The sequence below is a fragment of the Vitis riparia genome, unplaced genomic scaffold (genome assembly GCF_004353265.1).
Source record: "Vitis riparia cultivar Riparia Gloire de Montpellier isolate 1030 unplaced genomic scaffold, EGFV_Vit.rip_1.0 scaffold753_pilon_pilon, whole genome shotgun sequence".
NCBI lineage: Eukaryota > Viridiplantae > Streptophyta > Magnoliopsida > Vitales > Vitaceae > Vitis > Vitis riparia.
Genome location: NW_023269769.1, coordinates 6,209 through 31,286, shown reverse-complemented (window position 1 = coordinate 31,286; position 25,078 = coordinate 6,209). Strand labels below are relative to the sequence as shown.

General features: G+C 39.1%; 1 long non-coding RNA gene and 2 pseudogenes across 1 annotated transcript; 2 read left to right on the top strand and 1 right to left on the bottom strand.

Annotated features, from left to right (window-relative positions):
• Positions 1-1,229: 1,229 nt before the first annotated feature.
• Positions 1,230-1,592, bottom strand: LOC117910472. The gene is made up of 3 exons (XR_004650671.1): positions 1,574-1,592; positions 1,374-1,484; positions 1,230-1,265 (listed from the first exon to the last, which is right to left on the bottom strand). It is a non-coding gene; the product is annotated as an uncharacterized LOC117910472 (long non-coding RNA).
• A 3,574-nt stretch (positions 1,593-5,166) lies between these two features.
• Positions 5,167-23,488, top strand: LOC117910471 (annotated as a pseudogene).
• On the top strand, positions 23,471-25,029 carry LOC117910470 (annotated as a pseudogene).
• The last annotated feature ends 49 nt before the right edge of the window (positions 25,030-25,078 follow it).

The window sequence follows — 25,078 nt, the reverse complement described above, 5'->3', positions numbered from 1 at the left end:
CGTGATATGTAACAAAGAATTATCTCAGCACATGCCAATCTAAAAAATTGAAAGGATATGCAACAAATGCCTTATCTCTATTAGGATTTCCTGTATAAAACAAAACACAAACATAGTCCTTGGAATTTGTACATCAGCAAAATGTTTCTAATATAGTCAACAAACCAAAGAAACCTCCAACCTACCTATGACATTGACATAAGATGCCCCAGAATAATGAACAACTCCTTTCCTACTCCCTTTCATATACAATATTTCACATTAATGAACAACCCTAATTTTGATCATATGGTAAACCAAGTTTGCTTCATACAATCCGAAGAAAAAGGATAACATATGACTCATTCTGATATTACTCCCTCTCGTAAGCTATAGCAACAGCATCACCATGCAGCCTTTCTTTCCCTTACGCGTTGCCCATTGGTGTACATAAAGTCCTGACATTCAGCATCACCATACTGTCACTGTTACAATGGGATGTTGTATAATTAATAAGATACAATAAATATAGAACATAAATAATGGTTTTAGAATGGGAACAAAATCACATCATCACATAACAGGATATGAATTCAGTCATTTTGTGGACAAACTACAATCAAGTATTGCTTTATATGGTAAGTAGCATCAGATAGGAAAAAAACTTATCATCAACCATGAAGTCACAAATGACAGGAGGCCATAATTTTATCTCTAACAGTGTTGCGTTCATTGAGCAATAGTTCCACAACTAGCTGGAGTCTGTACATGTTCAGCTTGTCCTACAGAAATGGGAAAAACTTAGTTCATACTGTTTTTTTTAAAAAAAAAAAAAAAAAACAAAACCAATTAGGATGTAAACCAGCTCTAACCTCTGCCACTGAAGTAGTTAAGGTCGCCCCATTCCAAAATTCCATGAACTTTAGTGCAAGGATACCACAGTCGAACCTATAACACATCACATTTAGGCTTGTCATGTAGATGATAGAAATCTAAGAAAAAAAATTCACCTCAAATGTCCGTTTTGGTTAGAATATATGAATATTTTACCCATTCAGTTGTTGCACAAGGTGTGGTTGGACATGCACAAAAGTCGAGACATCCACGTCCATATGAATTCTATATGCATGCAATGCTTGATTAATTGCCATAGATAATCGCCTTGTTGCAGCACTAATACTGTTTCCTCGCCTCAAGGGCAAAGATGAAAGAATTTCAACTCTTCCAGCTGCAAAATTAACAACATGGACGTGCCAGTGGTTGTTCTCACAAACCGGGATGAACATCTGCATTATCATAAAAGAGTTATTACATTTTATGTTATAAGATAATAGTCATGTCCAATGCCATTGCATATATTACTATGGAAATGAAATTTAACAACCATTATTTACCATGTCACATGTCCCCAAATCATGGCCCAATATACCAGCATCCAGATACATGCGACATCTATCCATGATCACCTGGCTGGTTGCATTTGTTTTCAAGTTGGTCAGAATCACCTGTTCACGGGTGGGGTTAATCAATACAAATATCAACAAATGCTATTCTATTTTGAGACTATGTCAATTTAGGATATTAGAGGGTTCACCGAGAACGAAGGATCAAAATAGTGTGTGCGCGCTAGTGGTGCTTGCTGTCCATTCATCATGCGACAGACAATCGCCACAATCTGGCAAAGTTGTGGAAATGAACATATTTTACAACCCCATCAACACTTTATACATTATATGACCAATTAATTTTGAATTTAATTCAACATAAAGATAAGTAACTTACTACTGAATTAACCCATCGCCCTGCATGTAGACAAGAAATTTCTTCTCGGGTAATGTACATCCCATACATCTCGCATAAAATCTCGCTACAATGATTGAAAATGAATTATGTCATAATGATGTAAAGTTATTCACATATTAAATGATTGCATGAATTATTTTTTGAAAAATGAAATGTACCTAGGATCACCAATTTCTGCCAAAGCGTAATCCGCTACTACCCGATGAGCATGGGGGATTTTAGGGAATTGTTTTACACATTGGGTGACAAATGGACTTTTGCAAGTGGGAGGACGCTTCACAATCCTCTTACCAGTCCGCTTAAATCTCTTGATAGATGAAGGTTTAATGGCTTGATTACCACTCCCACCTACCCTATCACATTCTCGCGCTTCTTCTATTATCACTTGTGGTGGAAGCGATGGCTCTGCATGAGACTGTGGGGGCATTGGCTCGGAATGAGTGGCTTCTGGTGACGGTTCCATTCCAATTGGAGAATGGGGGGTTGGTGCGAGGCTATCTTGTGGTTCCATTTCGTCAGCTGACGTCTGCTTGCCCGGTGTTTCGCGCATTGGTTGATATTCAGCGTGGTGCTCTGCTTTTGGGCAAGGCATTGAAGATATCCCCTCTGATCCACTTCGGCGGGAACGTAGTGCAGCAACATCCCGCGCTAGAGAGGAAGCTAATCGTACCATACTCTCCGATGTGTCAATGACACGGGCTTCAATAACCTATTACATAGTGGAAAACAGAATAGTTTTAGAATACTATTGTATGCATTGTATAGAAGAACTTGTATGAGTGGTTAGTGAAGAAGAACTACCTCTGTAGCATCGTCATCAGCTGTAGAGGTTGAGGCTACTGATGGTAAATTCAGATTGGCTGTGCTTTGTGCTCGCTCCTGTGCCTGTGTCTTGCATCATTATTTAAATGAGAGAATCAACAAATTGGTTATTACTGGTGCGAGTCTAAATGGTAATTTAACTAGTAGGGAAAGCTTTGTTGAGTTAGAGCATACATGCACATATCCATAACCACCGAATGTTGATATTTCAGCTGCTAATCGGCATTTCATTACATCGTCAGTCCATGCAGCAGCTAGCGGGCTGGTCACTTCAACATTGACTGATGGCATGTAGAAGTATGCCATGTAGAACAGCTGTCCAAGGGTAGTATATGAAACAAGGAGCATTAAAATAGCAAATTGCAGTAAGCATGAAATTCAAAATAAAATGTAAACTAACTTCATACTAATTGCAAAAGGGGTTGGAGCCTAAACTGTACCTGGAGGAACATGAGGCAGCCTCGGATGTAAGTAGGCTGCTTTTGTCGATATTCCTTGATTCCATCTTCTAAGTGTTTCAGCAGAAACTTTGCCCAATTCCTTTGGACACCAACATCACCATCCCATATGGTGTCCCAAAGGTCATGGCTTCCTTCAAGCTTAGAGTTAGGTGCCAGTAGAGTGGCACATGAAAAAATTAAAAATGATTTTAAAAAATCATCACACACGGCAAATTCTCAAGGTTTTGCTCCAGTACCCTGAGAGTGTATGTTCGATTGGAGGGGGTTGTTCTCTTAAGGATAACCACGTCTAGCCCGGAGTTAGGGATGCCCATCACTCTATTGACATGTTCTTCATTGACAGTGATAGCATTGCCGGTTTCCATATTAAGTCTATGGTAGGTAAAGTCATAATGAGATATGAGCCACGCGCATAGCTCATATCTTAGTTCGCGACAAGCAAAATTCAGTAGGCCCCCAAAGCCCATCTCTCTAATGGCTTGCTGTTTTTCAGGGGCACATAATAGGCGTGCAATGGCATTTATGAATTTCTTCCCAGAACATCGGGACTTAGGAAGCTTAACCTACAGTAAAAATGAAATATGGGTTAGTGACAAAAAAATCCAATATATGCAAATTTCCAATTAAGCTGAATTTGAAGAATGGAGCCATTGTTCAATGAAATCTGTTTTGCCGACCTGTGTGCATGTTGGTGGAACATGCTCCTTCCTTTTTCTCTTTTCTGTTGCCATGTGTATAATCAGTATGTTTGGATGGCGATACTGAATCGGTGAGTTTCGAAACCTACAAAGTAATCAATGGCTATGAGAACATAACAATGTCATGCTGCAATAGGTAATGAAATTAACTAATAAAAATCTGAAGCCACAAAATGGCTACATTTCTCGCAGGTGCGTTAAGGTAGTACCTGAGGTACATTAAGGTAGTACCTGAAGACCATTAAGGTAATACCTTATGTGCATTAAGGTAGTACATGAAATTTGTTATGATTACATACGCCACCGATGGAGTAACCTATGAGAACATAACAATGTCATGCTGCAATGTGTAATGAAATGAACTAATTGTGTCTTAAGTCACACAACAACATTTCTCAAATATGCACTAAGATAGTACCTGATATACATTAATGTAGTACCTCAAGCCCATTAAGGTAGTACAATTTTTGCATTAAGGTAGTACCTGATGCGATGAAACAATTCTGTCTTCGTTGACAAAAGATGTACACTACAAATTCCAACAAACATTACAAATTCACAAACACTACCAACAATTTCTACTAACCAACACATAATTTGTCAATCCAAATAAAACAGTACAAAATCAGATTTGAAAAAGACGATGATGATTCATTACCAACAGATTTAAAATTTCAGTACCAACTCCTAAATGCCAACATTTGAGCCACGCCTGGTTCAGAAAAAACCCACACAAACAGCAGATTTTTCATGAATGAGAATGCGAATGCAAAACACGGAACGAATGGCTTACCTCGACAGAGAAAATCTAAGATGTGACAAATCGGATTAAGCCCTTCTCAACTGAAATCTGCTTCGCCTCGGTGACAGAGTGAAGAAATATGAGAGGGATGGGTATCAAATGAGAGAGAGGGGAGAAAGAACCCTCGGCTACACTATTTTTATGGGATTTTCTGCTTCGCCTTGGTGACCGAGTGAAGACAGATGAGAGGAATGGGTGCCAAAATGAGAGAGAGGGAAGAAAGAACGATCGGCTAGGGTTTTCTTGTGGGAACCTCTTATTCGCCTTGGTGACGGACTGCAGAAAGATGAGAGGAATGGGTACCAAATGAGAGAAAGGGAGGATGAACGGTCGGTCGCCCAGGGTGTTTTTGTGGGAAGCTCAACATTTGATTTTGCACAAGACAACCGGTTCAGTTTCAGCCCGTGCTGAGATGGGTTGCTGATGTGGATACCTGGAGGGGCAATTTTGGTAGAAAAAATACAACCGGCTCATAGTGCATGAAACCCATATAAGTTTCCACATTGAAAAATATTTTTCCTATTTCATAAACCTGGGTTCCAAAAACAATATTATTACCAAATTGGGCCATGAAAACACAACTTTCCCAAATAAATATCTCCATAATATAATTATTGTTACGACAGTGGAATCTGAGAAAAGGCAGTTAGTGTACTACAATTTTGATCTTTTGCAGCAGACTGAATGTAGACTACAAGGAGAGTGAGAAATGGACGGGCAAGGCAAGGTGGTGTGCGTGACCGGAGCTTCTGGGTACATAGCCTCATGGCTTGTGAAGCTCCTTCTCCAACGCGGCTACACCGTCAAAGCCACAGTTCGAGACCCAAGTCAGATCTCTTCCCAATTACAAAACTTCTCATTCCCGAATCCCACTTGCTATTATCCCCAATTTTCTTCTTTCTTTATTGTTTCAGTACTTTTCAAGCATAATGTTAGTTTTATGCATGTGGGTGGGCCGTTATTTAGCAGTGTGAAGCTTCGATTGAGTGGTATTTTGATGGGTCTTTATCCTTTTTCCTTTTCCAGAAGTTTAATCTATGATTGAAAGTCAATATTCAGTACTCGGGTCTTTGTGTTGTCCTAATTTTCTTGGAATTATACTCTCTACATGGTTCTACAGGGCAAATTGATCGAGTTTATGCTATTAAAAATGATTTCAGATACTTTCAGAATCAATCCATCTCAGATTCTGCATGTGTTCCTTCTTAATTACTACTATTCTTGTAAAAAAATTTGCATTTAATTTACAAGACACTGGGGAGGTCTAAAAAAGAAAAGCAAAGGGAAAGAAAGATTTTCCTTCAGCCATACCAAATTGTTTTGGAACCAAAAACTCTAAATATGGGCCTGTGTTCTTTTTGGAAACTTATTCTTGAAAATAATTTCAGAGAAACGAAGAAAATCAACAAATTTTTGTACAATTATTTGGCTTTATTGCAAGCTTTTGTTGTTATACAAACAAGACAAGAGGACAGTTTAGGTCTTCATTTTGTTTCTTTGCTGTTCTTCGGTTTCCTCTTGAATGCCTTTAGCTCTATTCTATTGTTAGTATTTCAACAAATTGTACATCACAACTGAAGTTTCTTGCACTTTGAAAATCCAATCATCTTGCATAAATGATCCAAAAGCTTGCAATTGCAGTTGAGAAAATGACTACTCTACACGCCCCATCCATTTTACTTCAATCCCCATTCTTTTAAGAAGAGCATAGTTGAACTTCTTAATATTCTAGTCATGCTTCCACTGTATACTCCTTCTGTACTAGGGTTTCCCCATTTGGGGTTGTTTTTTTCTATCACATAATATATGTTCTTACCAAAATAAAGTTTTTGTAAGCTTTCATTCTTCTTATTTCCATTTAACATGCAAGTTGTGCTTATATATGCCACAGATGATCCAAAGAAGACAGAACACTTGCTTGCACTTGAAGGTGCTAAAGAAAGGCTTCATTTGTTTAAAGCAAACTTACTTGAAGAAGGATCCTTTGATTCTGTGGTTGATGGATGTGATGGAGTATTTCATACAGCATCCCCAGTTGTGCTGATAGTTGACGATCCCCAGGTTTATCCTATATTGGTTCCATTCGCATACTGTAAAATTTAGCATTGTCTATATTCTTTTCCAATCAGTTACTGATCTTGAAATTACTAACTAATCATGAATTGTTAATTTGCATGATTCTTCTTTCTGTATGTGGTTTCTTCAACTGATCCAATGGTAGTGAATGCTGATTTCACTAAACCAATACAATGGTGGAAAAGAGAGAAACTGATATTGGATTTTTTATATTCTGCTTATGTGCAAAAATATTGAATAGCTTTTTTTTTTTTTTTTTTTTTTCTTTCTTTCATTCTCCCCCCTAATCCTTCTTTTCTCCACTTGTTATGCTTGTTCAAAAGAAGATAAAGGCCCTTTGTCTTGCATCAATAAGAACCAAAAACCCTGTGAATATTTATTTAGGAATGTATAACTTCCTTGACAGTAGCATGGGAATGCTCACACCGTAACAAGGCTATTCCAATGGAAATTTATGGTGGCTGATCCAAACACTCCTTGTGCTTTTTTTTTTCTGCTAGGCAAAAGAGCAAAAGACATGTTAAAGAGCCAAAAAAAAGGCTACACCAAGTACATAGGAAGTACGCATGTGCACGCCAAAGAAAAAACACAAAAACCCTATTCTTAATGGCAACCTAACCAATCGATAAAATCAATCATATAAAAGGACTCTTGCCCTAGACCCCCTTTGGTCCATTCTAAAAAGTTACAAAGAAAAGAAAATTTTGGCTCGTGATACGAAAGCTCAACATTATCAAAAGCCCTTCTATTCCACTCTTTTCAAATAGTCCAAAACAAACAAAGAAGTGCAACATTCCACACATTTTTTTTCCTCCTCCCAACGGATCGGCTATGCCAACTAAGAAGTGTTGCTTGGACTGAGGTATGCAACATCCAAACCACTGCGAACAAGGAGAAAACTAATTGCCATAACAAACTAGCCTTAGAACAATGAAGAATGATGTGATTGCAAGATTCCTTCTCATCTTTACATAAAAAGCGTTTGTTTACCAAAGTCCAACCTCTCTTCAAATTGTCCATAGTTAGAATCCCCTTCCAAGTTGCTTCCCAAAACAAAAAAAACTCACTTTTATTGGAGCCTAAGAATTCCAAATAAGCCTTGTCGGGAAAGAATTTGAACCCCTCTGAACCATCCCATCATAGAAAGATTTAACTAAAAATTGGCCTCCCTTTGTAGCCATCCATACCACCTTGTCATCCATCTCCCTTCTCATTGATTTACCATGCAAACGCAAAAGGAGTGCTTCAACATAACCTAACTCTTAATCTTGAAATTCCTTACAAAACAAGGGGTCCAACACCCCTCAAAATCAATATGCTTCCAAACATCACATACCCAAGCCTCCTTTGAAGTGGCTACAGGAAACAAAGAGGGGAAAGAGGTACTCAAAGGGGTGCCCCCACACCAAATGTCCTTCCAAAACCTTACCCTTCTTCCATTACCCAAATCATAGGAAATCTTGTTTTTGAAAGAATCCCATCATTTCCTTATAGCCTTCCACAATCCTATGCCATGACCCTTCCTTGTCTCCAAAGAGCACCGACCTGCTTCTTCTACCCCATTCTTACCAATGATTTCTTTCTTCCACAAGGTCTCCCCTTCTGACATGAACCTTCAACTCCATTTTCCTAAGAGAGCCTTGTTCAAAATAGAAAGATTTTGAATGCCTAGCCCTCCCTCCTTTCGCTTTTGGCTTACAAACTTGTGCCAACTCACTAAGTGAGGCTTATTTTCAAGAGAACCCTCCTCCCCAAAGAAAGTCCTTTTGAAGTTTTTCCAATTTACAACAGACCCTTCTTGAAATAACAAAAATGGACATGAAATAAATGGGTAGGCTAGACAAGGTACTTTTGATGAGAGTTAAACACCCCACCCCCTTGGACAAGCTTTGTTTCTTCCACCTTGTGAGCTTTCTTTCCATCCGCTCTCACCAAAGTCCCTCATTGTTGTCGATTTAAAGGTAGCACCCAAAGGAAGCCCAAGATACTTCGAAGGTAATGACCCCACTTTACACCCCAAAATATCCACCAACTCCTCCATTATTGGAACCCTTCCAACTAAGATTAGCTCACTTTTTTCAAGGTTGATCTTGAGCCCAAAAATTGCTTCAAACCACATCAAGACCCAATGAAGATGCAATAGTTGGTCCTTAGAAGCCTCACCAAAAAATCAATGTGTCATCCGCAAACAAAAGATGAGGCACCTCCACTCCCTTGCCACCTCTACTTCCTACCTTAAATCCTGAAATAAACAAACCAACCGCACCCCCCCCCCCCCCCCCCCCAAACAAACAAAAACTCCTTGTGATTATCTTCAAGAGTGGAGAGTTATAGCATTTTAACTGACAACCACTGCCTCAAGGTGACTGAAGATGCATTCCACAAAATGTTAGACAAGTTGCTTATGATTTTCTCCGGACCCTGAATGCTATAGGTATAAGAAATAGGTATATGTGCTTACTAATAGTGGATGCATTCCACAAAATGCTAGAGAAGTGGTTGTTTCCTTCTCTCTATCTCTTTCCTTACCTCCTTCCTCACCTCCCTCACCTTCCCAAATTCCCTTTTCCTTTATTTTCTCAAACAGCTCAGTTGCTCCACATGATTATTTTTTTAAAAATAGGAATGCTTCACAAGATTCATATATTACCTCGCTAATTTTAGTTAGTTAGGCACTGCCCCTTAAAAACTCAATTAAGTCTACATGATTATACCTTTGATGTAGTTATGAATACAAGGATCATCCATAACTCCTCCAATTGCATGACATATTTGCTATGTTATTGATTCTAAACTGGCACTGTCATAACATGATCAGCAAAAAAATAAAAATAAAAATAATAGTTACTTCTAGAATTTGATGGATGAACCTTATGGCTATGTTTGGTTCCTAGAAAATTTGAGGCAAAATGCAAGGGAAAGAAAATAGAAAGGAAAAGTAGAAAGAAAGAAAAATTGAAGGAAAATTAAAAATAGATTTAAAGTCAAAAATTATTTTTATATGTTACTTCAAACTTATTTCACTTATTTTAACTATTGAATACAAAGATTAAATAATTTGAAAATTCATAAGTTTCTAATTAGTCTTAATTATATTTGTCTTTCTTCGGTATTTTCTATAGAACAATCAAACATGAAAAAATTATTTTCCTTAGTGTTTTTTTTTTAGTACTTTCCGAGAACCAAACATAATCTATTGAGTTTGTCTATGATGATTGACATGGGTTATTTTGTTTAGGCTCATTCACCAACCAACTGGTTTGTGGTGTACCACTATACTTCTTTTCCAATTTTATTTTATTTTATTTTATTTTTTTGGTTCATTTTAGGTTTAAAGAGATTTTATTTTATTTTATTTTATTTATTTATTTTTTATCATAATTCATGTGTAACCGCATTTCCTTTGTCACCATCACCATGTGACTCCATATAGTGGTTGGGAGAGTTAGATGCTGGAACAGTTATGGAATAACTCCATCAATGTTGTGCATCTTTCTTTGAAATGTAGGAATGTGGATTTTTTATTTTTTTATTTTTTAAATATCTCCTTCTCATAAATAGGTATGGTACGCCCAACAACATTTTATTTTATCAAAATTCTTTGATAACATAGCTTATCAATATGATGAAATGATCATAATGTATCTCATCAACCTGATTTCATATTACACAATGGAGCCTCGATTTTGAAGTTCTCTCAGTTACAAAGGGAAATCTTGTGTTGATGTAATGGCAGATATTGTTTTTTGTAGTTGGGATTCCTCAAGAGTTTGGGAGGTGGGAGGAGTCCTAGAGGGAGAGCACTGTGCAGAGAGACCAACTTAGCTGGCTAATGGATGATTCGGCTTCAGAGAAATGCTTGGATACTTAAGAATATGAGAAAATCTTTCATTGACTTGTGTGCTAATGTCTATTATCTCACAACTCTTTGAATGCTTGTCACTGTAGAGTTCTTTAGGTTCCCTTTAATGTATATACATTTGATACGCACAAAGCAAGAAATTAACCAGAAATCGCAGAGAAAAAAATAGAGGAATAACTGGTATTTCTATATTAATGTCTGAAATGGAATATCCAAGCTTTCGAGAGGCTTAGTTCTCTCCCAAATGGGCAAGCCCAATTCTATATTGTTTTTTCCATCCCATCCCCCCTCACCTTTTATTCCCTTCACCCCTCTGGTCCTAACATAAAATCTCAACCAAATACCCAACACCTCCTTTCTAACAGAATTTGCAATCATTCCTTCCACGTCAGCTACTGCTTGCAATTCCAGAATTATTCTTACGCCTAGTGTAGGTGAAGTGCACAGGTGGCCTAACATTACCTCCCCCCCAAACTTTCACCTTGTCCTCAAGGTGGAAAGCAGGAAATTGTTGGTGAATCAAATGAAAATCTTCCCAAGTGGCTTCATATTCTGGCAAAGACTTCCATTTCAACAGCACTTCAACTTCACCCGGTTGGCCTTGAGCTTTCGGACGAACATCTAGCAATAAATCCGGCTCCACAACAAGTTCAAGTTCAGGAGTTAATTGTGGAGGTAAAACTGGTGAAGAAGAGGAGACTCCATGTGCAGGTCGCAACTGAGAGACATGGAAAACAGGATGGATTGCTGCTGTTGGGGGAAGCTCCAGCTTATAAGCCACCTTGCCAATACGCTGCAGAACCTTGAAAGGACCATAATATCGAGCAGCTAATTTTTCGAACTTTCGCTGCGCAAGAGAACGCTGCCGATATGGTTTCAGCTTCAAAAAAACTAAGTCACCATCCTGAAATTCTGCATGATGACGCTTGGTATCAGCTTGCAGCTTCATCCGCTGTTGCGCCCGTAACAAATGCATGCGCAAATCATCCAAGACAGCATCTCGATCATCCAAAAGCTGATCTACAGTAGACACCAATGCAGTGCCTCGTTCATAATGGATGAGAGGGGGTGGATCGCGACCATACAAAGCACGGAAAGGGGTACAACAAGTGGAGGAGTGAAATGAAGTATTGTACCAATATTCAGCCCAAGCCAACCATCGAGCCCAACTACGCGGCTTATCAGAAGCAAAACAGCGCAAATAAGTTTCTAGACACCGATTAACAACCTCCGTTTGGCCATCAGTTTGTGGATGATAGGCAGTGCTACGCTTAAGAGAAGTCCCTTGCAACTTAAACAACTCATTCCAGAAATTGCTCAAGAATACTCTATCCCGATCAGAAATAAATGCCATGAAGCCTCACAATTTCACGAGTGAAAATGGTAGCGACCGAGACGGCTGTAAATGGGTGTCTTAAGCCGATAAAATGAGCATATTTACTAAGTCGATCCACCACTACCAAGATTGCATCCAAACCTTCCGAACGAGGTAGCCCTTCGATGAAATCAAGTGTGATCTCATCCCAAACCTGCGCCGGAAGAGGAATGGGCTGCAGGAACCCAGCAGGTGTGGTGGCCAAATACTTGTGCTGCTGACAAACCAAGCATTCCCGAACAAACTTGGCTATGTCCTTACGCATACCAACCCAATATAACTCAGCTGCAAGACGGTGATAAGTTTTTGTTTCCCCTGAATGGCCCCCAACTGGAGTGGTATGAAACTCTCCAATTAGAGTAGAAATGAGCTTAGATGTCCGTGGAATAACGAGACGATTCTTGTAAAACAATACCCCTTGTTCCACAGTAAACCCAACATGAGACTGAGTGCCCGAAGTGATGTTGTCCTTTAATTTCTTCAGAAAATCATCCTCTGCCAATTCTGTCCGCAAAGTGTCCCAATGCTGCCACTGAGGTACTACTAAGGTAGTACACTCTACGTGATCAGATACACGGGAGAGAGCATCTGCTACTCGATTGCTTGCCCCACTACGGTATTGTATATCGAAGTCATACCCCATGAGTTTAGTAACCCACTTTTGGTATTCTTCCCCAACTATTCGCTGCTCCAAAAGGAACTTCAAACTCAGCTGATCTGTCCTCACAATGAACCGTCTTCCGCGTAGATATGGCCGCCACCTCAAAACAGCAAATACAATGGCCATCAATTCCTTCTCATATATAGACTTAAGGCGAGCTCGAGAACCAAGAACTTGGCTATAATAAGCTACTGGCTGCTGGTCCTGGAGAAGAACAGCACCCAAACCAAATCCAGAGGCATCTGTCTCTATGATAAAGGGTTTGGTGAAATCGGGCAACGCTAAAACAGGGGCTGAGGTCATGGCTTGCTTAAGTGTTTCAAAGGCTGCAGCGGCTTCCGAATTCCACCCAAATTTATCCTTCTTTAATTGATCAGTCAATGGCAAAGCAATACGGGCATACCCAGCCACAAACTTCCGATAATACCCTGTCAATCCCAAAAATCCCCTTAGAGCTTTCAAAGTGGTGGGGGTTGGCCAAGAGAGCATGGCCTGAATCTTGCTAGGATCTGTTGCTACCCCCTGTCCAGAAATGATATGGCCCAAGTAAGCCACCTCAGTTTTCCCGAATTCACACTTTTTTTGGTTGACGAAGAGGCGGTTAGCTTGCAGAATCTCTAGAGCTTGTTTTAGGTGCTGCTGGTGAGACTCTTCAGAAGGACTATAAATCAGGATGTCGTCGAAAAATACCAAGACAAACTTCCTAAGGTAGGGCCGGAAGACATCATTCATCAAGGATTGGAAAGTAGCAGGGGCATTCATGAGCCCAAAGGGCATGACGAGGAATTCGTAATGCCCATCGTGAGTCCGAAAAGCTGTTTTGTGAACATCTTGGCTACTAACTCTGATTTGATGATAACTCGACTTCAAGTCTAACTTAGAGAAAATTTTTGCACCGTGTAACTCATCTAGTAACTCATCTATTACTGGAATTGGATACTTATCTGGTACTGTTACCTTATTCAATGCCCTATAATCCACACAAAATCGCCAAGATCCATCCTTCTTCTTAACAAGCAGAACTGGACTTGAAAAGGGACTGTTACTGACTTGGATTATTCCAGCTGCAAGCATTTCCTTGATTAATCTTTCAATTTCGTCTTTTTGGGCATGAGGATAGCGATACGGACGAACACTAATCGGTTGGCTGTCGTCTTTGAGTACAATGGAATGCTCATGTCCTCTAATAGGGGGTAGTCCCATGGGCATGTCAAAAACTTCTGCATAATCTGCCAAAATCTGATGTAGAAATGGTGGCACATTGGACTTTTCTTCACCCAAGCCTTCTAACTGATTCAACTCCACTAAAATTCCAGTGCCCTCATGCTTGATGGTTCGCATCATAGCCTTTAGAGACACTAGTGTCTTCCCCAGTGAAGGATCCCCACGTAGAGTAACAGATTCATTACCCAGCCTAAACTTCATTACTTGAGTTTTCCAGTTGGTATGTGTCATACCCAAGGTCTCAAGCCATTTGATTCCCAAAATCACATCAGCACTTCCCAACCCTAGTGGTAAAAATTCTTCTACAACATCAATCCCCTGTAGATGAAGAGCTACCCCTCTGCATAATCCTCTCCCACGGACAGCAGTTCCGGTCCCCATAGTAACCCCATATTCCTCACTGTCATCAATAGGCAACTGTATTCTTTTAACCAAATCTAAAGATATAAAATTATGGGTTGCACCTGGATCGATCAAGACCACCACCTCCTGCTCACCCACCATTCCCTTTAATTTCATAGTTTTTGGGGTAGTTAATCCCACAACAGAGCTGAGCGAAACTTCCGCCACTTGATTAAGTTCAACCGCCTCCAAATCAGCCACTGCCTCTTTCGTAACGTCCATCTGACTCGATTCTACTTCATCGGCGTCATGTATGAGAAGAACACTTAGTTCTTTCTTCTTGCAGCGATGCCCGGGTCCCCATTTTTCATCACACCGAAAGCACAATCCCTTCTCTCGTTTCTTTTGTAGCTCCGAATCAGAAAGTCTCCTCACTTCCCCGGCGATCTTGGCTTCCGAAGGATTTGCCCTAAAAATTGATCGGGAGGCTTCAGAGGGCACAATATTGCCCCGTGAAGTCCCTGTTCCTGCTCTTGTAACCCCACTAAAGGGTTTATAGGCTTTAGTGATCCACAATTTCTCCTCAATCCTTTGGGCCAAGTCCATGGCCCGGCCCAAATTGCTGGGTTCCAGAATCCTCACCTCCACTCTGATTTCTGGCTTCAGCCCATTAATGAAATTACCCAGAGCTACTTCATCAGAAATGTTCTCTAATGGCGCCGACAACTCGATGAATCTCCGGCGATAATCGTGTACACTTCCGTCTTGAACCAGGGCTAACCATTGCTCGTGAAGACTGCCGACCTGGGTTGTTCGAAATTGCTTCAAGAGAAGCATCTTCATCTCTTCCCAAAGAACGATGGATCTTTTCCTATTTTCCCACTGATACCAAAGCAGTGCATCACCTTCAAAAGCCATAATTGCAGCCTCAAGTTTCTCTTCATTTGTTAGCCGATTAAATGCAAAATATCGCTCCGCCTTGAGAATCCATCCATCCGGATTCGTTCCGACAAACGGAGGCATTTCGAGCTTCCGAAATCGGGATTCATGGCGAAATCCGGCGGAACCAGGGCTGCCATCTGACCCCTGAACCTCCCCCATAAAAGGTCTGTCTGCCCTATTTCCCCCAGAAGAAATTCCTCCAGCCCGTACAGCGTCTTCTTGCAATTTGATGAATTGCTCGAATCTGTGATTCAGATTCTGCATCTCCTCCTTTAGCGTACCCACTTCACGCCGAAATTCTCCCTGCACTGCTGCAATTACCTCCTCCATAGAATCCATACGCTGAGCCATGTTTTTACTAGCCATTTTCTCAAGTTCGTTACCGCTCTGATACCAATTTGATACGCACAAAGCAAGAAATTAACCAGAAAACGCAGAGAAAAAAATAGAGGAATAACTGGTATTTCTATATTAATGTCTGAAATGGAATATCCAAGCTTTCGAGAGGCTTAGTTCTCTCCCAAATGGGCAAGCCCAATTCTATATCGTTTTTTCCATCCCCTTCCCCCAAATCCCCCCCCACCTTTTATTCCCTTCACCCCTCTGGTCCTAACAGAAAATCTCAACCAAATACCCAACACCTCCTTTCTAACAGAATTTGCAATCATTCCTTCCACGTCAGCTACTGCTTGCAATTCCAGAATTATTCTTACGCCTAGTGTAGGTGAAGTGCACAGGTGGCCTAACAACATTCTTTTTTGGATCGGAGATCAATATGCCTTTCCCGTTGGAGAGTGGTTTTCTGCTGGAGGAGGCACTGCCTGTGCTATTTCTAGACTCCTGACTGTGGCCAGTCCACTCTGCACTTTTTTCAGTTTCCGGACACAACATGTTATACAATTAACATACCAGCTTCTATGTGATCGAATTCAGCTCCACCTCAATCATTGGAATTAGCAGCATGCCAACAATCACAGTGTGGGCACCAGTTTTTAGTTATTCACCTGCCTTGCTTTTCTGGTGAAGTCAGGCAGCATCTTTTCATTTCAGAATGTGGCATGCTGTTGTTTGTGACTTTTTGGCCATAAGAGCAATTGTGGATGGCCCTTCAATAGACAAAACTTTATAGGTGTGTGTTTGTGCCAAATCAAGGGTCAAGTTATGAATGAAAATATGAAAATGAAAAGAGAAACAGAGCAAAAATTCATTTTACCATGTCTCTGTTCTTTCCATGAGGGATTAGGCTTGTACCTCTTTGGAAGACTCAGAATCTCCTTTCGGTTTTTCAGTGGCTCCTTTCTCCTATGACCCGTTCAAGAATGCTACTTTATTGTAGACCTTCTATGCCTTTATTGAAAAAGAAAAAGTGATAAGATATTTCAACTAGTTGAAAATAGAGGACCCTAAGGCCTGAGATAGACCGATGCTAGATAGAAAATACATATGTATGGATATTCAAACTTATCTAGAAGAAATAGAAGCAAATGATACATGATAAGTTAGTGTCAAAAGGTGAACTAAGTCTTCCACTAGATAGTCTACTTAGATGTCAAAAATGTAGTGGGCTCTTTAGCCTCATGGTAGCCTAAAGCTCAAGTTTGGTTGATGTTACCTAGCAAACTCGAGACAGATGGAAATTTCCAGCCTTTTGCAGGTCCATAGATGTGCGATTATTAGGGCTTTTTAATGTCATTTGTGATGGGGTTTGCTATTGATGTGATGCAGAGGTCCTGAAACTATTAGAAGGGATGTAAATCTGGTGAAAGAGTTGGATGTTTATGATCTTATGGGGAAGGAGAATTGAGCAATGGTTCTGTCTTGCATGTCATTGGGTCAAAAAGGGTCAGGGAGATAAAACCACCACTTGTGGAGGATAGTGGATCTTTTTAGAGACATTGGCTGATCATTTCTTGAAAGTTTAGATCGAGAAATCAAGAAGATGAGAGGCTGATTAAGAGAGAAGTCATGTCCTATGCCAACTTTGTTTGAGTGAGCCATATCATATACTTCTACCTGGGGTTAATCTTTAAGGCTGGAGGGTTCATTGTCTCTTCATTTTTTTCCCTTTATTTTTTTTCCCCTTATTGAGTCATGTTCTTGTACATCTACTTGTTTGAAGGATTTCTCATCCTTCCTTGTAAATAACTGTTTGCATAATATTGTCACACAAAAACATAGATCATAGACAAGCTGAGAATTTCTTTAGGATCCATAATGTGATCTTATGTTTGCTTCTATACATAATTATTAGCTTTTAATTAGCTTATCTTCATTGGACTACTTATGTGGAGATTTGTTTTATCTGTTTCTCCGTGTTTCAGGCACAACTAATTGACCCAGCACTAAAAGGAACAATGAGCGTTCTAGGATCTTGTGCAAAAGTTCCATCTGTCAAAAGAGTAGTTGTAACATCATCTATGGCTTCAGTTGCATTCAATGGGAAACCTCTAGCTCCTGATGTGCTAGTTGATGAGAGTTGGTTTTCAGATCCAGTTTTCTGTGAGAAATCAAAGGTTGCTTAAATGAGATGATATCACATGCTATCTCTTTTGCATGTTCTTGTTTGTGGCTTTACCAAAAGTTTTCTTTTCATGGCTCTTCACTTCTTTTACCCTGCAGAAGTAGCTGCCAATTTGTCATGCCCTCTTGTTTTTACACTTCTGCTAGCCAGCTTAGGGTTAAATAACACGATGGGAATGAGAGGATTATCCCTTTATTTTGCTAAGCCTGCCATTAGATTAAATAATCCTTCCATGTATGTCTAATATTTCACTAATACAGTGTTGGTAGCTGTCTGATCCATAAAGTCGCATTCCTCAAACAAGAAATTAAATGAGAACTCTAATTTGGATATTATATGAATGAAATGGATGTTAATCTCTGATTGTCTTACTGTCCATTAAACATGATGGGCTCAGAAACATGGGTTGACAAAACAGTTGTGACATATCTAATTAGTTTTAATGTGAGTGTGTATGCCTGCACAGCCTCCTATTGATTTTGCTTGGGTTCATAAGTTCATTGCTTGTTCTCTATGTTCCATTATCTACTAGCAATACATAGAAATGCTTCTCACTATATATTTTCAAACATGTTGGTTTCTACTAGCTATGGTATATGCTTTCAAAGACATTAGCTGAGGAGGCTGCTTGGAAGTTTGCAAAAGAGAATGGGATTGACATGGTTACAATAAATCCAGGGTGGGTGATTGGCCCTCTCTTACAGCCTACTCTTAATCTAAGTGTGGAGGAAGTTCTGAAGCTACTAAAAGGTACTCTTCTACAATTGATGAGAATCTCTTTTTTATGTTTATCTTTCTACTCCAGTAGCAATACATGCTTCACTTCAATATTGAGTCAACTCTATCCAACGGCCCTGCAAATGGAAACTCAGAAGTTTAAATCAAAACTTATCAATAAACCGTCACAAGACTTCCACAGTTCCACATAAAAGGACTACATATGCATTTTGATATATGCTGACTAATCTTCTAACATTAAAAAATTGTTCTCTCCTCTGGTCATTATAGTTATATCACCAAGATACTCATTTAGGGGATTTGCATATGAGATTAGATGAAGATATATTTAGTTTTGGCCTCCTAAGCCAGACTGGTTTGGAAGGACCCCTGGACTGTGAAAGGACTGAAAGCATGCGTATGCAATTACTATCCTGAACTTGAGGTATATTTACATGCAAGTTCAAGCCAAGGGCAAGAACTTCTTAAATAACCCATTAATCCTTTTGATCTACCCCATCTAAATATTACTGCAGCTCAACATAATTCGCATAAAGTGGGGGTTCCCCGCATCCAACTCCATTGCAAATGAGTTGTTCATGTGCAACTCACTTGATCAGTATTTTTATAAACTTCTACTAACTTTTTTGGACTATTTTACAGACCTTAACATTCTCTAAACATTTAGAATCATTTCTAGTGGCTTTATAGGGCAATATCATGTTACTTTATTGACAACTCTTACAATAATCAATACTACCTTAACAGCCAATATGGTTTGTTTCCTCACTAGCCAACCTCTTCTGCCTCCAACTAACCTCCCCTGTATCTTGCTTCAATTATGAGGGTGTTGCCATTAGGTTGAGCATTGGACGTATGATAAACCTGTGCCTTGATGGTTGTACTCTGATTCATGGGTCCAGACCGTAGTAATTGGGATTAGACTTGTTGGTAGTTGCTTTAGTTCAATGCTTGCAATAACCAAAGTAATTTGTCGTGCTGCTTTAGAACCGTTCGATCTTTCGTATGAAATAAGAAAGGTATTTTGTACAAAATAATGTTTTCACTTGTAATTTCCAACATTACATAAAGTGATAAATATAAGTGTATTTGCTAAGTGTGATTGCATCATTTTCTAAGCATTTCTGTTTGAGACAAACAGTCTAAGATTAAAATGTGTGCTTCAAAAATTTCTAGCTGTAATACTTTTGAGATTGTGCCAAAAGCTAGTGGGAATTCCTTCTGTGAATCAGTTGACAATGACTATAAATAAATAAATGGAAAAACATCATATTATCATTGAGCAGATTGCACGCTAAACTTAAATAGGCAAAAGAAACTGATACTTTCAGTACACTTACGTAATACTTGGGATGTAAGCTTCTGAGATTTGTTTGCTGCAGGAGATACATTTCCCAATAAAACACATCGATGGGTTGATGTTAGAGATGTTGCCATGGCACATATTCAAGCATATGAGCTTCCAACTGCTAGAGGCAGATACTGTTTAGTAGGGAGCATTTTACACTGTTCTGAGACAATGAAGATTTTGCGCAAGCTCTACCCTGCTTTAAACCTACCTGAGAAGTAAGGTTTTATTATTTGCAGGGCGTTATTTCTAGTTTGCATTAGTGCCCTTTGAAATCAATATTGCAGCTTAGGCAATGCTACTTCTTTTTGTTTATTTTGGGTTTTTTCTTTTATTTCTTGATAGGCTAATATATACATATTCTGTAAAGAAGTACCTAGAAAAAGGGGCACAACTCCAGTGCAAGTAGTAGTATGAAAGTAGCACTAAAATGTAAAATTAAAAACAAAAGGAAACAACTACATCAGGAAGGCAACAGACACAATAAAACAAGTAACCTGCATTGGATGAATATGTGATACATTGATTCCATCATTTGGTTGCACAGACAACACCAATTGACAATAGACTAAACTAAGAAACAGTTGTTCTAATAAGACTGAAACAACACCATCAACAAATTATTGAGATTTTCACAAAAGGCATTGCCTTGAGAATGAAACTTTGGAGAGGTGAATCCTCTCCATCTGAATGAGCTGGGAAGCTGCAAATTCGCCTACCTTGTCAGTCTGTGTTATCCTCTATGATGTGCCTGTGAATCCAATAGGTTGTAGCTTGCATTTACTTGGGCCATGGCTGGACCACTGTGTCTTACTTTAAATACTATTGTATGTTTGAAATATTTCACATGTATGTGTAGCCTTTCTCCATTCACGGTGGTCATAATGGCATGTCTATGCTATTTCAGCATATTGCCTTCTTATGAATTGCATCCAATTCTTAATATGTTATCGAAGTGCTAAGGGTCTAAAAGTGCTTCAGTGATCGGGGCTCAGGAATTTTCTGATTTATATTATTTATTCTGTTTTGGCTGATCATATCCACAAATGTGTTTTCTTGTTGAATGAAGTTGGTGAGGTATGAGAACCTTTCCTTGTTTCAAACTCCTGTCATCAATATTGACCTTGGTGGAGTTTCTTCGGATTCACTGAATACTTTCTGCCATTTAGGTCTAGTTAAACCCATATTTCATTCTTCTAGTACAAAAGAACTAATCCCCATTGCTTGGGGATCTTCTCAATTACCCAAAGAGATGTGTTTTGTGCTTTTTAACGTTTCATTGCATATAGGATTAAGCTTCAGGTCCATGTCCTAAGAGTTTTCTTTTCTTCAGTACCAGTCGTTTCACTGATTGATTAAGAAAATGTGTTTCTGTTTCATTTGTGGCAGATGTGCAGACGAGAAGCCTTATGAACCAACCTATATGGTGCCCAGGAGAAAACTAAAAGTTTGGGCTTCGGCTTCACTCCTCTGGAGGTGACCCTGAAGGACACTGTGGAAAGCTTGAGGGAGAAGAACTTTGTCAGTTTCTGACACATGGTATAGCCATGCAAATGAATCATAAACAAAAAATGGTGTCTTCTTGGTAACTTCATTGTTAAGTGTGTTGGAGTCATATATCTTCTAATATGTTCATGGTAAGCAATCCCAAGACATGCTACAAGTTCTCCAAAAGAAAGCCAACAGCATATAAAAAGCAGCAACTTCTATTTCCACTTCTGCTCAACAACAAAAGCTATCAACTATCCTAAATGGGCACCAAGGAGATTCGTAGACCTTAGGCCCCTTCCAAACTAGATTTTTTGTTTGGGAAGTAACTGAGGAAGATTTTCACTTGTCATTAACTTATGCAGAGGTTGATAGCTAACAAACTATGTAAGGACACGGTGAGCTCTGTCTTTGGAAATGTATGCAGTGAGGTGGCATGGCCCATTACCTTCATTCTGTGATTGGCTGCTCTACCATTCCAAAACAAGGGAAAATTATGCTTACTGAAGTTTTACTATCTATGGGGTTTGATACAATCTCTGGTCATTTTGTTTCTTAGAGTACTGAAATGATCAGAGACAATAAGATTGAAACCCCAAAATTTTGTTAATTAGTGCTGAATATAAATATGTTTTATAAAAAATAATTCTCACTAACAAAAATAATATACTAAAAATGCTTAAGTTTCAAATTTCATTCATTTATTCTAATTCTAAACTCCGACCTGTTTACTTAAGTTTCAAATTTTGTGCCTTAAACTTGAATGATGTTGATATAAGACTCGATGGTAGTGAAGTAGTTTTCAAACCACAAATTTAGAAACAAAATTATCAACCAAACCTTACCCTTAAGACATTTTTTGTTTGTTCATATGTGGGTGTTCTTTAAAAAATGCAACAATTATGGGGTTTTTTTTTTAAAAAAAGATCTGGGTGCAAGTATAATTTCCATCCTTGCATGGTGAAAAGCAGATGATCCAAAAAAACAAAAAAATGGAAAGTCAAAGGAGAATGGACATCTTTGTGGAGTGAAAACCAAGGATAAAAGCAAGGGGATGAGGGAAGCTGACAGTGACCAAGGAGGTCCAAACGCTGACTCATTCTCATACGCCTGCATTTTAATCCGCACACGCATTCGAATAGTATGTTATCTCTATATACACCAAGTGTACAAGTGGATAACATAGATTTAAAGGTTTCGTAAGACGTCAAGGGAGATGAGTGGAGAAGGAAAGGTGGTGTCCGTGACCGGAGCTTCTGGGTTTATAGCTTCATGGCTGGTGAAGCTCCTGCTCCAACACCGTTACACTGTCAAAGCAACCGTTCGAGACCCAAGTCAGTTCTCTATCTCAACCTCCGAGGGCATTTTCACTTATATATGCTTCCATTTAACTCACTGGTTGTGCTTACATTTATATGTATATATATGCCACAGATGATCCAAAGAAGACACAGCACTTGCTTTCACTCGATGGAGCTCAGGAAAGGCTTCATTTATTCAAAGCAGACTTATTGGAAGAAGGGTCTTTTGATTCTGTAGTTGATGGATGTGATGGTGTTTTTCATACTGCATCCCCTGTTGCATTGGAAGCCATTAACCCCCAGGTTCAACCTACACCACTTCCATTTCTATACTTACATTGAGCTAACTTCTATTTCTCTTTTCATTTTTTCGTGTTCAGGCAGAATTGATTGACCCTGCATTGAAGGGAACCATCAATGTCCTAAGGTCCTGTTCAAAAGTTCCGTCCGTCAAAAGAGTGGTTGTAACATCGTCTTTGGCTTCAGTTTTATTCACTGGAGAACCTCTGACTCCTGAGGTGCTAATTGATGAGAGTTGGTTTTCAGATCCAGTTTTATGCAAGGAATCAAAGGTTTGCATCTGAGCTTATTTCTTATCACATACCATCTTTTTTGCATGTTTTATGAAATATTTTACCAGTTTTTGCACTGGTAGTAGTACTAGAAGTAGTAGTACTGAAACCATTTCTAACCAAATGTCATTATTTGAGTTTTTGATAGCAATGGTATGTGCTTTCAAAGACCTTAGCTGAGGAGGCTGCTTGGAACTTTTCAAAGGAGAATGGGATTGACATGGTCACGATAAATCCAGGATGGGTGATTGGTCCTCTCTTACAGCCCACTCTTAATCTAAGTGCAGAGCAAGTTTTGAACCTCATAAATAGTACTCTTCAGCAAAATGTGTTCTAAGTTTTGTTTCTTGTTTCTCTACTTGAATATAAGTACATGTTCTGTTTCTTCTTGCGCTGACTAACAGTACTCCTTGTTTGGACGGGTTTAAACTGCATAACCAATGTGATTAGTTTAATCACTTGACAATATCCAAGAAAATGAATGACAAAACATCAAAATATCCACAAGCACATTGCAGACTTTATATCAAGATACTGAATTCTTCAAATGCAAGTATTTGGAATTTGTTTGTTGCAGGAGCTCAAACATTTCCGAATATATCATCCTAGTGGGTTGATGTTAGAGATGTTGCCAATGCACACATTCAAGCATATGAGATCCCAGAAGCTAGTGGAAGATACTGAAGATTTTGCGCAAGCTCTACCCTGGATTACCTCTACCTGAAAGGTAAGTTTCTATTTGTTATTGCTAGTGCTCGTTAGTGCCATCATTAGAAGCAAGTGAGATCAACACGATATTACTTATTATTCCATTGGATACATTGAAGAGTACCTGCCATCTTATTTCCCCTTAAATATTTATGCCTTGGTATCATGCAAAAAATTCTTAGATGGGATCCACATGTGTTTGGTTGCAGATGCGCAGATGACAAACCTTATGCACCATCCTCCCGGGTATCCCAAGAGAAAGCAAAGAGTTTAGGCATTCACTTCACTCGTCTAGAGGTGAGCCTGAAGGATACAGTTGAAAGCTTGAAGGAGAAGAACTTTGTCAGTTTCTGACTCATGGTATTTACTGCTAGACTTGCAAATAAATCATAAACTAATGGTGCTTTCCTGCTAATTTTATTGTTATGAACCTCATTGCACCTATGATTTGTTGGGTTTTGGGGCTTTTATCTTGTAATATTTGATTGTAAGCATTTCTTATGCTAGAAATTGGTATCTGTATCAGCTATAAGTTTCCCAGTTCAAATTTCCTATTTGTGTTAGAATAAGGTGAAACTCAATCACACTTACGAAAAGGGAATTAGTCCAAGTGGATTATGAGGGTCCAAGAATGGAATCAGTTGATGGAAGTGGTAAAATATGTTGAACAAAATTTATATACTGCAGTAATACACAAAACCGAAAATTGCTTCATATTAATAATTAAAGGACACAGGAAACAATAGGCTTGTGTCCTTGAGCATCAACCCCATTATTCCACTGGACATGTTGCCACAGAAGTGGGTATAAGGAAGCATATTCCGATCATCCAAGGACACTGGGTGTGACTTCACCAACAAAGCTCACAGCTGATACAAGCAAACTACCTCTCATAGGAACAACAGTAGAATGGCATAAAGAAAACTAGGACTGTTTCACTAAATCGAAGGAATATCTTTGTGGGAAGAGAACAAAGAGGATGCACATATTCAAAATTTGTGGCTGACCTATTTAAACCTTTCATTGATACTGGTTGAGCTTCTCTCTGTATTCGTAGGGTGCGCCCCCTCCTCTTTTGGCACTTTCTAATGTATGTTCTTGTTGTCTATAAAAAAAAAAAAAGAAAAAAAAAATACTGGTTGAGCTTCTTAAGATTGACACAACAGTTTTTCTCCATTCTTAATTTATAATCAAAAGACTGGCTGAGCTATTTCTTTGTTCTTATTGAGTTTTGAGATGAAACCACATGTGTTTGTCACTCATGGCAGGTGTGCAGATGACAAACCTTATGTGCCAGCCTTCCAGGTGTCCCAGGAGAAATCCAAAAAGCTTGGGTATTCACTTCACTCCGCTGG